At 47.4% G+C, this 15,153-nt stretch overlaps 1 protein-coding gene across 1 annotated transcript in view; it reads right to left on the bottom strand.

Moving 5' to 3' along the window:
- LOC119970146 (tyrosine-protein kinase JAK2-like) overlaps nt 1–9,412 on the bottom strand; it is a 274,667-nt gene extending 265,255 nt beyond the window's left edge. Inside the window, exon 1 of the mRNA XM_038804239.1 lies at nt 8,940–9,412. The gene's annotated coding sequence lies outside the window, so the exon portion shown is untranslated. The remainder of the gene's footprint in view (nt 1–8,939) is intronic.
- Nucleotides 9,413–15,153: the final 5,741 nt, after the last annotated feature.

Below are 15,153 nucleotides of genomic sequence, written 5' to 3'. Positions count from 1 at the left end.
GAAGCTGGAGCGGCGTGAACTGCTCTAGTGCCGTGTTGGCCCCCCTGTAGAGGCCAGAATCGGTACTCTCAGCAGCCCGTTCACGCCATCTTAAAACTCAACGGCATTGACACTCTGCCGCCAAATGGGAAAATCCCACCCAATGTCTTCACTTAAGAAAATTCATTGCATAATCATACTTGGAATCACAATGTTAACATCCGTTAACCATTCCTGTGTATTTTTAAGTGACAAGCACCTACAGTCACCATCCCAAACCTGCTTTCTGGCTCAATTCTAAAATTGGCTACACGCACACACCTGAACCCCCTCAGTACCAGAAGTCTATCTACATGTGAAATCTCTTGCTGACCCCGGGGTTTCTAGGTCAAACTTCATCAATCCCTTGTACAACCTATCAAAGTCCAGAATATACTCCTCCAGAGATTGATTGTCTTCTTAAAACTGGACAAAAGTTGACCACACTTCATAGGCCTCAACAAATCACCTTTCCAGTAAATTGTAATAAAAGAGTTTATCCTTCCTTCATATCCAAGTCACCCTCATCCAACTCAGAAAACACCCAATATCAAATTTCCCTGGGAATGACAAGTCAAAGCCATGCCTTGTTTCCTCCAGGATAATGAAGTCTGTCAACATTTCCACCTCATTTTTTCTCATTACACATCTCAGACACTGAAAAAAAAGTGGGTTATCAAAGCTTCAGCCATTTTGCACCAGAGGTTGCCACTTAGTAATAATAGTAACATATTTCTATTTCTTTTATTGAAAAAAGAAAACACCTTATTCAATTTCCAATCACCAGACCTCGATGTTCATTCTCTGCTACCATGTTAAATTTGCTGTTCATACATTGAGGAACTAGCAAACCTGAACCTAGTCTTTTCCTTAACATGAGCTTATTCACGAAAGCTCTCCCTGCCCATGTAAACCAATTCTTATATACTTAAGAATAATTCCCCAATCTTTCCCTCATTAGTAACAGCTGCTCTCATTTACAAACTAAATCATGCACTTTATTGTGACAAGATTCCAACATTAAAATAGTGGGCTATGTTGAAGCCTTTTATTTAGATAAGTTAATCTGTCTTCACCAGAAATGCTGGAAGACAAGGCAGGGCCCCAATCTCATGATAATAGAGTTTTAGCTATGTTGCACAGTTTGCATTAATGCAAAATAGTTATTTCCGCTAACAAATGTAAAACGGGCAGCATAACCTTTGACAATTCTAATCAGAAAATATCTTCATTCTCAGTAGAACATGATGTCCCAGCCAGATCAAGAGCATGCAAGATAACAGTCATTCTGGCAGACTGCATTCCAGGCTCATGGGCTAAACTCAGTGTAGGATGGCACTGACTGAAATATACTACAGTACATTTGCTGTAAAAGGTGAGAGTTCAGTTGCAGAGACCAATCATTGAATTATTCTGGCAATCAATGAAAATTGCAGTCTCCTACAAAAATCCTTGTTGGAGATTATTGTGTCTTAATATGTTAAACAAAGCAAACAACTCTTTGCTTTAATTTGCACAGTGTATTTTTTAAAAAGGCAGAACATTCATTCTAACCATTAATTGATTAATAATATTAATAACTTTTAAAAAGTTAATTATTTTTAAGGCATTTTTCCACAGAATCCATACAGTGCAAAAGGAGGCCATTCAGCCAATAGGGTCTGGACTGATGCTCCAGACGGGGTAGGTTCACACACCCCTGCTCTAACCCCATAACCTCAGTTAACCTGTATATCTTTGGACATCAAAGGGGCAATTTAGCAAATCAACCTAACCTGCAAATATTTTGACGGTGGGAGGAAACTGGAGCACCCAAAGGAAACCCACGCAGACAGGGGAGAAAGTGCAAACTCCACACAGTCAGTCACCCTAGGCCGGAATTGAACCCGGCTCCCTGGCGCTAACCACTGTGCCACCAGTGTTTATGACCACCCCCCCCCCCCCCCCAAATGTCCATTAGAAAACATGGGGCTTTTAACTCAATACTAATAATGATTCTTTTCTTCACTCAGATTATTCACCTGCAGTTGTCTGCTAATTTGCTGGGCGAGACCGAAGGCAGATTCTATGACTAGTGTAATGGCGGACAACATGGGGCTTGCAAGCCTCATACTTGTTTTGATATTGATGTGAGGCTGTTTAACCTTTCAACAGAACTGGCATTGTTATCACTCTTCTGGCTAGTCTCGAGTAGCTACAACAGTCATGTTAACAATGCAATGGGGCTTGGAAACGCCATTTTTGTTTTCTGCAAACAGTTTTCATGGGACTGGAACCGGTGCAAGGAAAACGGGACAAGAACAGAGCTGGCATTTTCGAGAAAACAGGACCTAATGGAGCCAAGGCAGCAAACAGGTTCTGCCGACTTTGCAATGGGTTAAGTTCAAGATGTCAAAAATTCAATTGGGTGCTGATAATCAAGTGTGTGTGGTGGTGGGGCGGGGTCAGGCTTAATACCGCTGAAACTGTGAGCTACCTAACTGGATTCTCAGGAATGAAGTAGGGAAGTAAAACTTTCTGTAATTATCGTACTTAAATAAATGTTTTTTAGTGTGAAAGTGAGCTGCACAATAGGAGAGTCTGCACGTTCTCCCCATGTCTGCGTGGGTTTCCTCCGGGTGCTCCGCTTTCCTCCCACAGTCCAAAGATGTGCAGGTTAGTGGATTGGCCATGCTAAATTGCCCTTAGTGTCCAAAAGAAGGTTGGGTGGGGTTACTGGGGTAGAATCATGGTGTGGGCTTGGGTCGGGTGCTCTTTCCAAGGGCCAGTGCAGACTTGATGGGTCGAATAGCCTCCTTCTGCACTGTAAATTCTGTGATTCTATGACTGAAGGTGACAAATGGAAGTCAGACTACCTGGGGACTACCCAAAGTCAAGATCACTGCTCTTTGTCCGATTTCAATATTCACTCATAATCTCTTGGACCTGATCCCAATTTCTTCCCGTTCTTCAATACTACAGGCAAAAGAAGAGTTATATTCTGACTGACATTTATGCACTTGGGTGGAATATAAGGTTTACAAAAAGAGGAAACGAAGCATGTTACCATTACCTTTGTTGTTGTATTGTTATATGCAAATCTCTATTTTTCTAATTCCAAATGCGAATAAAAATATTTTTAATAAAACAAAGCATGTCAAAAATTGCATTCATTAGTGGGTCTCACTGCGAGTACATTTTTGTTGCGATTAGTATGCATATTAAAGTACATTAACATTTCTAATAAAAGTCAGATATCATCAACAGAAATGTTATCTTTTTATCTATTACATTACTGCAGTTCTAGTTAAAATGATTGGGAGTTTTGCAGCAATTACTGTATTGCAGCCATTATTACTGTATTCAAGGCACACAAAATTTCAATTAAATTGGCTCATAATTTGCTGATTCCCCAGCATCGCATTTAGGGGGTGCCCCAATGAAGTGCTGGGGAATCCCTCAAGGAGGGTCCCACGGAAGGGTTTGCCTGCCAATTACATAGAAGGGCTAACTTCCTCTGGGCAATTGCATAGGGTTTGAAATCATCCGACGGAAGTGATTTAAATCGCTAACTTTGGATGATTCGGCCAGTTTTACCAGTACTCTGAAAAGAGGGGAAAGAAACTTCTAACTCCAGATTATCTATTTAAAAACACAGACCGAGCCAAGAACGGGACATCCCCATGCACACGATTCCCCCAGAGGACCCATCACATCACCCCCCCTGATCTGATAGCCCCCCCCCTGCTCCACCCACCCTGGTGCAACCGAGTCTCAAGGTCATAGAATGGGGTAATTTCTTACCTTTCTGCGCCCAGTTACTCCATGCTGATGCAGCAGGGGGCGTGCTTCAGCCTGACCCACCTGGAGTGAGGAAGGTTGGGCGAGATGGGCTTCGGAATTCCAAGGTGGGTAAGGCTGCCGAGGCTGGCAATTACCAGAAATTTACTCTGAGGATAATGGGCCATTATCTACTTAAATAATAGTACATTTTAACTTATAATACTTTTATTGCAATGAAGTTTATTGATGCATGGTTCTTAAGTTGGCAACCACTTTCATTAATATAAATAAATGACTCAACCTCTGTATCGTCAACTGGGGTCGAAATCTAACTTTGCATCAGGCGACCAGGAACTGACTGGTAATGAGAGTGGTGGGGAACATTTGCAACTCTTTCTCAAGTATAGAGTCTGACTCATGTGCTCTTAAGGTGTTGTTGTCAGGCACCAGTGCATCACTTCGCTATGCATTAACTATGATGCTAACAAAACAGGAGTCAATGGGAATCAGGGGGGAAAACTCTTCACTGGCTGGAGTCATCCTTGGCACAGTGAAAAGGAAGGTGGTTGAAGGTCAATGATCTCAGCTCAAGACATCACTGTAGGAATTCTTCAGGATAGTGTCCTATGCCAGCCATCTTCAGCTGCTTCACCGATAAACTTCCTTCTATCATAAGGTCAGAAGTGGAGATCCTCGCAGATGACTGCACAATGTTCAGCACCATTCACGACTCCGCAGATAATGATGCAGTCCATGTCCAAATGCAGGTAGATCTGGACAATATCCCGGCTTGGGCTGATAAATGACATGTTACATTCATGCCACACAAGTGCCGGGCAATGACCATCTCCAACAAGGGAGGATCTAACCACCACGCCATGACAATCAATGGCATTACCATCGCTGAATCCCCCACTATAAACATCCTGGGGATTGCCATTGACCAGGAATTGAGCTGGATTAGCCATATTAATACTGTGGCTACTATTAAACCAGAGAAGGTTTAAGGCTAGTAATCCTATGATAGGTAACTCCTCTCCTGACTCCCCAAAGCCTGTCCATCATCTTCAAGGCACAAGTCAGGGGTGTAATGGACTACCCACCACTTGCCTGGATGAGTGCAGCTCCAACCACACTCAAGAAGCTTGGCGCCATCCAGAACAATGCAGCCCACTTGACTGCGACACCTTCCACCAACATTAAATCTCTTCACCAAAGAACAGTGGCAGCACCTTCCAAACCCACGACCACTACCATCTAGAGGGACAAGAGCAACAGATACCTGGGAAACCACCAACTGGGAGGCTTCCCTTCAAGTTGCTCACCATCCTGACTCGGAAATATATCACCGTTTCTTCACTGTCAATGGATCAAAATGCTGGCACCCCCTCCCTAACAGCACTGTGGATGTGCCTGCACGTCAGGGACTGCAGCGGTTCAAGAAGGCAACTCACCACCATCGTCTAAAGGGCAACCAGGAATGAGCAATAGATGCTTGCCCTGCCAGCGACGCCAACATCCCATGAATTAATTTTTAAAAATCAGAATTACCCACAGAAAAAAAAAATTCCATTTCCACTGTACCATTGTCAAAGCAAAACAAAATAATCTACGTAGCGCACAAAATACTTCTTCAGCCTTACTGTACATTTTTATGCAAAAAGTACATTGCATTGCTTGACACACTACAAAAGCACATTTCATTTACAGAAGTGAAAATAAAGTCCAATGCACCCAAAAGTGTCTGATCTCCATTTATCAGACAGCATGTAGTATGGGACTCCTTCTTAACTCTTTCATGGGATGTGGGAATCGCTGGCAAGACCAGCAATTTGTCACCCATTCGTAATTGCTCCTGAACTGAATATTTCAGCGAGCAGTTAAGAGTCAATCACATTGCTGGAGGTCTGGAGTCACATGTCAGCCAAACCAAGCAAAGATGACAGATATCATTCCCTTACGGTGGCACGGTAGCACACTGGCTAGCCCTATTGCTTCACAGCGCCAGGGACCGGGTCGATTCCCGGCTTGGGTCACTGTTTGTGCGAAGTCTGCACGTTCTCCCCCGAGTCTGCATGGGTTTCCTCCCACAAGTCCTAAAAGACGTGGTGAATTGGACATTCTGAATTCTCCCTCCGTGTACCCAGACAGGCGCAGGACAGTCCAGAGATGTGCAGGTTAGGTGGATTGCCCATGATAAATTGCCGTTAGTGTCCAAAAAGGTTAGATGGGGTTACTGGGTTACGGGGATAGGGTGGAGGTGTGGACCTCGATAGGATAATCTTTCCATTGGCCTGTGCAGACTCGATGGGCTGAAGGGCCTCCTTCTGCATTGTAAATTCTATGAATGCTCACCATGCTATCTAACCCACGACACAGGGTGGAGAGATGGCTTAGCTGAGTGCACGAAAGCACTAATTATTTAAAAATTGAAGTGTTTTAAGAGACTTTTTCAGGAGTCCCTTTATTTCCTGCCATTCCTCACATCTTGTTAATTAATCCAATAGGGACTTTGAGGTTTGGTTTCCCCTAGGCTGGGGAAATCAGGAACACAACGGCCAGTCATTTCAGGCTGAGATGAGAACAAATTTCATCACTCAAGAAGGTTTGTGCACCTTTGGAATTCTCTTGCCAAGAGATGCCCCATTGTTGAATATATTTAAGGCTGATATGGACAGATTTTTGGTCTCACATGGAATCAAGGAATATGGCAAGTGGGCTAGAAGGTGGAGCTGAGGCCAAAGACCGGCCAGGATCATAATGAATGGCCTAGCAGGCTCCTGTGGTTTACTTCTGCTTTTGTTTCTTGTATTCTTACTGCACCCGTTTCCAGCCATTTGCCTTGTAAACAGCCTCTAAGATTCGCCAAGGCGTTCACTCATTTCTGGCAATGAACATTTAACCAGAGGAAAATCGAGAGCACAGGTCCCTGCAGTTTAGTTCTTTGAAATGTAATTTGGCTGCTGAATAATGCAGGGAGGTAGAATTTGGTACAAGTACAACTTGATAACATGAAAATTGATCAGAATCAGTAAAATGAGCAGATGAACCATAGGCACTTGGCTTGATTTACCTTTTTTTGGATTTGGGGGAAAATGTTGGATGGGGCAAGGCCAACAGCAAATTTCCAAATGTTTCCTATTCATTTGGCTTAATAGTTCGTCCTCTGTGACCCCCATCTCCACTCCACCCACATTTTCTGAAACATGCAACTTACAAACAGCTGTGCTATACACCACTGGGGTCTGAGTCCATCAAATGTTTGCGTTCATCCACAATATTTCTGTATTTTGTATGCCGTCAGCATGCAGTGCAGGGCAGATTTACCAGAATGGCACCAGCAATAATTGACCACAGTTATGTGGAGACCAGAGACACTGAGACTGCACAGAAGGTTAAGGGGCGATTGAGTGGGTGTCTTCAATGTTATGGGGGGGCTCTTATTTGAGCAAATAAGTGAAGGTTTCATGCGGTGTGTAGCTTGTAAACCAAGGGCACAGATTTAAAATTAATTAGCAAGAACCAGAAGAGAAATGATCATGCCACCTCCTCTCCCAACACCACGCCCCCCCTGCCCAGGTTGATACAAGTTAAAAAGCATTACCTGATGAGCAAATTCAATCGTAACTTTCATAGAATAGAATCATAGAATCCTTACAGTGCAGAAGGAGGCCATTTGGTCCACCGAGTCTGCACCAGCCCTCCAAATGAGCACCCCGCCCAGTTCCACTCCCTTTCCCCATCCCTGGAACCCCGTAACGAAACCTTTGGACACTAAGGGACAATTTAGCATGGCCAATCCACCTAACCTGCACATCCTTGGACCGTCCTTACAGTATAGAAGGAGGCCATTCGGCCCAACGAGTCAGCACTGACCCTCCGAAAGAGCCACCTACCTAGGCCCACTCCCCACTCTATCCCCGTCACCCCACCCAACCTGCACAGCTTTGGACATGAAGGGGCAATTTTAGCATGGTCAATCCACCTAAACTGAGGGAGGAAACTGGAACACCTCCGGAGGAAGCCCACGCAGACACGGGGAGAACGTGCAAACTCCACACAGCCAGTCACCCAGCTCCCTGGCGCGGAGAGGCAGCAGAGCTAAGCACTGTGCCACCTTTTCAAAGGGAAATTGGGAGTACACTTGCAAAAGGAAAAAGACTGCAGGGCTAATAGGAAATTAACTCGTCAGCTCTTTCAAAGAGCTGGCACGGGCATGATGGGCCGAATGGTCTTCTCGTATGCTCCAACATACGAAACCAAGGGGGGGGGGGGGGAGCCTTTTGGGGCGGGGGCCTTTTGGGGGGGGGGGGGGACCTTTTGGGAGGGGGGGCAACTGTTTGAAGGGGTTTCAAGGCAACCCCTCGCGCTAAAAGCTTTGGGGGGGGGGGGGGGGGGGGGGGGGGGGGGGGTAAAAATTAAAATCACTGCGGCGCACACGACAGGCCTCAAACTTCTCCTCTGGAAAATCCCTCTGGAAATTCCCTGGTGAAAAATCCAGTCAGCGGAACAAATCCCCAGAGGAGCGGCCGGCCGGCTTGCGCGTCACGTCAAGTAAATGGCCCGCAATTTGCAGAACAAAACTGGCCCCTGGACCGCCTCGGAAGCAGAAATATTAGAATCAAAACCAAAAACTCCACCACAAATTAGTGAACATTTCACTCAGAAACCGCTCAACAAACTACAAGAAGCCCTGGTATCGAATGGGGAACAAAACCCAGATACAAAATGACAATGCAATATTTTGAAAAGCACAACAGCATTAAAATAAAAACACCAATCGTCAACACAATAATAATCTGGTACTAAAATGAATATTATAAAATGAAGCATTGTAACCATTGTATACAGAATGAAACATTGTAATCATGTTGTATAGAGTGAAGTATTGTAATCATTTTATATAGAATGAAGCATTGTAATCATTGTAAACACAAAGTATATCAGCCACCAGCTAGGTCGGGTGATGTATGTTTTTGTTTAAAGTACATATTTTGTTTTAAGCCTTAAAAGTTGAGAATGTCTGATTAGGCCTCGCTGGTAAAAAAAAATCCTTCAGTCAAATGGAAAGCATCTCGTTAATGAACGCCCAAACTCGCCTTTTATCCTAAAGCCCGGGGATGGGTGTAGAAAAGTGACTTGGAAAGACTTGGGCTTACCAGGTTGGTGGGTACTTGGCACCTTGGTACCGCACCGCTTTGGAAAGTTCCTGCGCTCCAATGTCACGGAAAGGCGAAGTTGCGGCCGCTCCGGGGACTCATGCTGCCTGTTTGTTGCTGTACTTGTATTTCCTGGTTGTCGAGCCGCTGCTTCTTCACTTTGCTCAGAAGAGGGGGTGGGAAACTCGGGCTGAACGGGAGCCCTTAAGAGCAGGAGAGAAAGTCAGACATTTGCGACAACTTCAACCCTCTCTCTCTCTCTCTGCGCTTGTGCCCCTCCAGCCCTGGTAAAAAATTGTTGCTCTCTCTCTCACACACACACACTCATCCCCACCCACAAAGTTTACAATCGAACCAAAGGGGGGGCGAGAGAGGAATAAAAAAAACGAACAGATTCTCCTTCACCCGGAACTAGTCTGCAGGAGCAGCAGACGGATCAATGCTTGGTGTCTGGTCTCGCTTCCAGTTCCAAAGCGTATATGAGCAGCACAATTCCCCTTATATCGTCACCCAGCAGATGTCAGAGCAACACAGGCGCAACTGGAAAACAGCAAACAAATACTGAGCTGTGCAAGTCACACACACACCATGACAGGCGTGAACGTAAAACAGTCTTCTTCAAACTTTTTTGTCCGGGGACCCATTTTTACCAACCTGCCAACCTTCGGGACCCAACCCTGCCGACCTTCGCGACCCACACCGGCTGACCTGCGCAACCCACCATTTTCTCTGACCTTGTGTGCAGCTGACAAAAATGGAGGAAATGGTTTTTGGGTCCCTTTGGCCCTCGTACACGCTCCTCCAATGGAACCTGTTGGATGAAGGTGAAGCCTTCCGGTATCGGAAAGTATGGGGCGGAATTCTCCCCCCCCCCCCCCCCCCCCCACGCCGGGTTGCAGAATCGCTGGGGCGCCGAGCGAGCCCCACCACGCCGCCCCGGCACCCACACGCGATTCTCCCACCCCCCAAACCGGCGAGGCGAGATTGACGGCTGGCCGCTCGGAGATTCGCCGCTCGCCATTTGTAATGGGCAGGCGGCGATTCTCCGGCCCGGATGAGCCGAGCGGCCTGCCCAACACGACAGGTTCCCGCCGGCGCCGTCCACACCTGGTCGCTGGCGGCGGGAACAGCGCGGGAACGCTGGGGGGGGGGGGGGGTGACCTGTTGGGGGGGAGCGGGGATCCTGCACCGGGGGAGGCCTCAAAAGGGGTGTGGCCCACGATCGGTTCCCACCGATCAGTGGGCCAGCCTCTCTGAAGGAGGACCTCCTTTCCTCCGCCGCCCCGCAAGATTCATCCGACATTTCTTGCGGGGCGGCCGCGGGAGGACGGCAATCGCGCATGCGCGGGTGACGTCATTTACGCTGCGCCGGCCGCGTCATTTACGCGCCACCGCTTTTACGCGGCGGCAAGGCCTGGCGTGTGTAAATGATGCAGCGCCAATCCTAGGCCCCAGGGGTGGGAGAATAGGGAGCGGGGGGAGGCCTCCAACGCCGGAGTGAAACACTAGGGGCGCGATTCTCAGCAAAGGCGGAGAGTCGTGAAGGCTGCCACGAAAACGGCCGTGTCTCACGGCAGCCTCCGCGCCCCCTCCCGGGACCCGATTCTGCTCCCCGGTCGGGGCTAGCATCGCGGCCCCGTGAACTACGGCATCGCGGGTTTAACGAATTTCGCTAAGCCCGCGCGCCAAAGTTAGCGACGGCTGACGCATATGATGACGTCAGCCGCGCATGCGCGGGTTGGACGACTCCAACCTGCGCATGCGCGGATGACGTCATCCACGCATATGCGTCAGACCCGCGCATGCGCGGTCCGTAATGCCCCTCAGCCGCCCCGCGGACTTATCCTGCGGGCCGGCGGAGGGAGAAAGAGTGCGCGGGAATCGGACCCGCTGCCCGCGATTGGTGGGCACCGATCACGGGCCCATGCCACCCTTGGCACGGCCGGTGGCATGGTTGTGCAGAACGGCACTTTGCTGCCGTTTTCACAAACTTGTATAGCAGGTGTATTAAAATTCGTGAAAACGGCCGTAAGGGCCTTGGAAATCGGCCCATTGGCCAGGGGAGAATCGCTGCTCGCCGTAAAAAAAACGGCGAGTAGCGATTCGTGTCGGGGGCGGGCGTGGGGGGGGGGGGTGGGAGAATAGCGGGAGGGCGTCGGACCAGCGTCGCCGTAAAACTTTGCGCCGCCCGCTATTCTCCGCCCCGTCGTGAGTGCGGAGAATCGCGCCCTCGGTTTTCACTCTGGCGTCGGGACTTAGTCTCCCGATGGGAGAATTTTGCCCATGGAGTCTCCATCTGTCCAAAGTTCTGCATTTTCTTCCAGTAAAAGTTTATCAAATGAAACTCCACCGAACTTGTAAAAAAAAATTAAATGAATAAAATAAATGAATAAAATGAATAACCCCCCCCCCCCGAACTTATAAAACAAAAAGCTGCGACCGTTTAAAAAAAACGGCTGCAATGCGCATGCATGCCCGATCATCGGCGCGCATGCGCATAGCTTTGTGCATGCGCGTCCAAGAACTGGCACACAAGCGCAGTGCAGCCCCATTTTTTTACATGGTTGCGGCCGTTTTGAAATCCACTTGAAGCCGGCGTTATTAACAGCCGGCTGCTGCGGCTGTTTCGAACAGTTTGATCAATCGACAGTGCTGTGGCGGACGGCTTCACGACCCTCCCGACACCCTTCCGTGACCCACCCGCGGGTCGCGTTTCCGAGTTTAACAATGCCTGACGTAAAAGATGCAACGGCAGAAAAACAAATGATCAAGGCACTTCACAGAACTAGAACTTAACATTGCATTTTGGCAATTTTGAGTATTTTGTTTTATTTCCCTATTTCAATCTTCTGTTCAAGAGTAAAACAACGTTTTCTACTTTCCTTAGTTTGTTCTTGGGACGTGGTTAACTGGCAGGGCTGCACTTACTCATCCCTCTTGTTTACCTGCAAGGGGTAATAATAGTCTTTATTATTGTCACAAGTAGGCTTACATTAACACTGCAATGAAGTTACTGTGAAAATTCCCTAGTCGTCACATTCCGGAGCCTGTTCGGGTACACTGTGGGAGAATTCTGAATGTCCAATTTACCTAACAAGCACATCTTTCGGGACATGTGGGAGGAAACCGGAGCACCCCGAGGAAACTCACACAGACACAGGGAGAACACGCAGATAGTGATCCAAGCCAGGAATGGAACTTGGGACTCTGGCGCTGTGAAGCAACAGTACGAACCACTGTGCTACCATGTAGCCCATTGATTGGCACTACTGCCTCATGGTGTCCCGGGTTCAATTTCCAGAGAAGGGCGGAAGCTGATAGATTCTTGACTAACAAGCGAGTCAATGTGTATCGGGGTAGGCAGAAAATTGAGGACATAAGCAAAATAGTGGTGCAGGCACGAAGGGCTCTATGAACTATTCCCGCTTCTAAATCATATATTTGTACATGTGTCTGATCTACACATTGAGTCCCTGCATTTCCTCTGGTGTTCCAATGATGGCATTAAGGAGGGAATTCCAGGATAGCGGCCCAGCAATGATACTGAACAACAATGAAATGAAATGAAAATCGCTTATTGTCACGAGTAGGCTTCAATGAAGTTACTGTGAAAAACCCCTAGTCGCCACATTCCGGCGCCTGTTCAGGGAGGCTGATACGGGAATTGAACCGTGCTGCTGGCCTGCCTTGCAAGCGATTTAGCCCAGTGTGCTAAATGCATGTCCAGGACAAAATGGTGCTCAATTTGAACAAGAACCAGGAGGTAATGATGCTGGTATAACATTGCTGTTCTTGTCAGCGACAAACATTGTTGAAGTACTGTTGGTAAGTTACAACAAAGCACCCAATTGATCGTACTCACTGCAGCCACAGTATAATGATAATAGAGGTGGTGAATCTCGACTGACTGTCTAACTAAAGATAGGCAATAAGCATTGTTTTTCTGGATACAATCCCTCCTTTAAGGAAGGAAAATAAAATAGAATGGAAACATGTTTACGGTGCACAAATCTATTTATTTATTCTGTCTGAACCCTTCATAATCTTAAGCACTTATATCAAATCAAATGTTAAACCTCTCCACTCTAAGAAGAACAAGCCCAGCTCCTCCAGGCTCTGCATATAACTGGAACCCCTCATTCCTGAAGCATTCCCTCATTCCTGAAGCATCCCATCAAGTTCTGTTCCCTTGCCTTCAAGTCATCCCTGAAGTATGATGGCGGAATTAAATACAAGATTTCAGCTGGGTGCTGAGCTTATGTTTTATGAAGATTTAGAATAGCTTCTTAGTTCTTGTACTCTATGCCTCTGTTTATAGTGACCAGTTCCCCATAAGCTTTATTATCTGTTTTGTTAACCTGTCCTGTCACCGGCAATGGCTTGTGCACCAACACCATTTTTGCAACCCCTTTCAAAATGTACCATTTACAATATATCATGAAGAGAGTATGAAGAGAGAGAATTACATTTCTGGTAATCTACTGATTTTGAAACTACTGATTTTGAAACTCAAAGCTATCTAAGGAAGATATTAAAAGTGCAAAGTGCTGGATTTTAATCACCTGCAATCCTATTAAGAAAATGGGGAACTGCCAGTCAGCCAGGATACACAACTTGCATTCTATTCAAGTGGAAACAGACACTCAAACTTCCCTGTAGAGTATGGAAGACCACATGTACTGTTGGCCTTTACAATTTTGAAATGCATCAAAGGTTTTTGAGATGAAACATGAGAAGATATGATTACCCATTCCACAACAATTTTTTATTTTTTTTTAATAATTTTTATTGAAAATTTTTGTATTTATACAACATCGAACCATAATAAAATACCAACAATAACAATAATAATAGCAATCATAAACATTCGCCCCTCCTCAATGAACAACACAACATATTAACAACAACTTAAATTAACACAATGTTAAGTTACATAACCATAGAAAAAAAATAGAAACTACAATAAGGAACACCCCCCCCTTCCCCCCTCCCCCCCCACCCCCCACTCCCCGAGTTGCTGCTGCTATTGACCAAGATACCTATCTTTGAGCCAGGAAGTCCAGAAAAGGCTGCCACCGTTTATAGAACCCTTGTATTGATCCTCTCAGGGCAAATTTGACCCTCTCCAATTTTATAAATCCCGCCATGTCACTGATCCAGGTCTCCACACTTGGGGGCCTCGCATCTTTCCACTGCATCAAGATCCTCCGCCGGGCTACTAGGGACGCAAAGGCCAGGACACCGGCCTCTTTCGCCTCCTGCACTCCTGGCTCCACCGCAACTCCAAATATCGCGAGTCCCCACCCTGGTTTGACCCTGGATCCAACCACCCTTGACATCGTCCCCGCCACCCCCTTCCAGAATTCTTCCAGTGCCGGGCATGCCCAGAACATATGGGCATGATTCGCTGGACTCCCCGAACACCTGGTGCACCTGTCCTCACCCCCAAAGAACCTACTCATCCTAGTCCCGGATATGTGGGCCCGGTGTAGCACCTTGAATTGGATGAGACTAAGCCTCGCACATGAAGGGGAAGAGTTGACTCTCTCCAAGGCATCCGCCCAAGTCCCATCCTCTAACTGCTCCCCAAGTTCCCCCTCCCATTTAGCCTTCAGCTCCTCCACTGACGACTCCTCCACCTCCTGCATTACCTTATAAATGTCAGACACCTTCCCCTCTCCGACCCACACCCCCAAAAGCACTCTGTCCATCGCCCCTCGCGAGGGCAGCAAAGGGAACTCCTCTACCTGTTGCCTAGCAAACGCCTTTACCTGCAAGTATCTGAACATGTTCCCTTGGGGGAGCCCAAATTTATCTTCCAGTTCCCCCAGGCCCGCAAACCTCCTGCCAATAAGCAGGTCCTTCAATGTACTGATGCCTACACTTTGCCACCCCCTAAACCCCCCATCAGTGTTCCCCGGGATGAACCGATGATTTCCACCTAATGGAGCCTCCATCGAGCCCCCTGTTTCCCCACTATGCCGTCTCCACTGTCCCCAGATTCTTAGGGTCGCCGCCACCACCGGGTTCGTGGTATACCTCTTAGGAGAGAGCGGCAACGGGGCCGTTGCCAAGGCACCCAGGCTCGTACCTCTACATGACGCCATCTCCATTCTTTTCCACGCCCCCCCCCCCCCCCCCCCCCCCCATCACCCATTTACGCACCATTGACACATTGGCCGCCCAATAGTGCCCCAAAAGGTTGGGCAGCGCC

The sequence above is a fragment of the Scyliorhinus canicula genome, chromosome 8 (genome assembly GCF_902713615.1).
Source record: "Scyliorhinus canicula chromosome 8, sScyCan1.1, whole genome shotgun sequence".
Classification (NCBI taxonomy): domain Eukaryota; kingdom Metazoa; phylum Chordata; class Chondrichthyes; order Carcharhiniformes; family Scyliorhinidae; genus Scyliorhinus; species Scyliorhinus canicula.
Note: the sequence above shows the minus strand (reverse complement) of the source record. Positions and strands in the feature narration are given on the sequence as shown.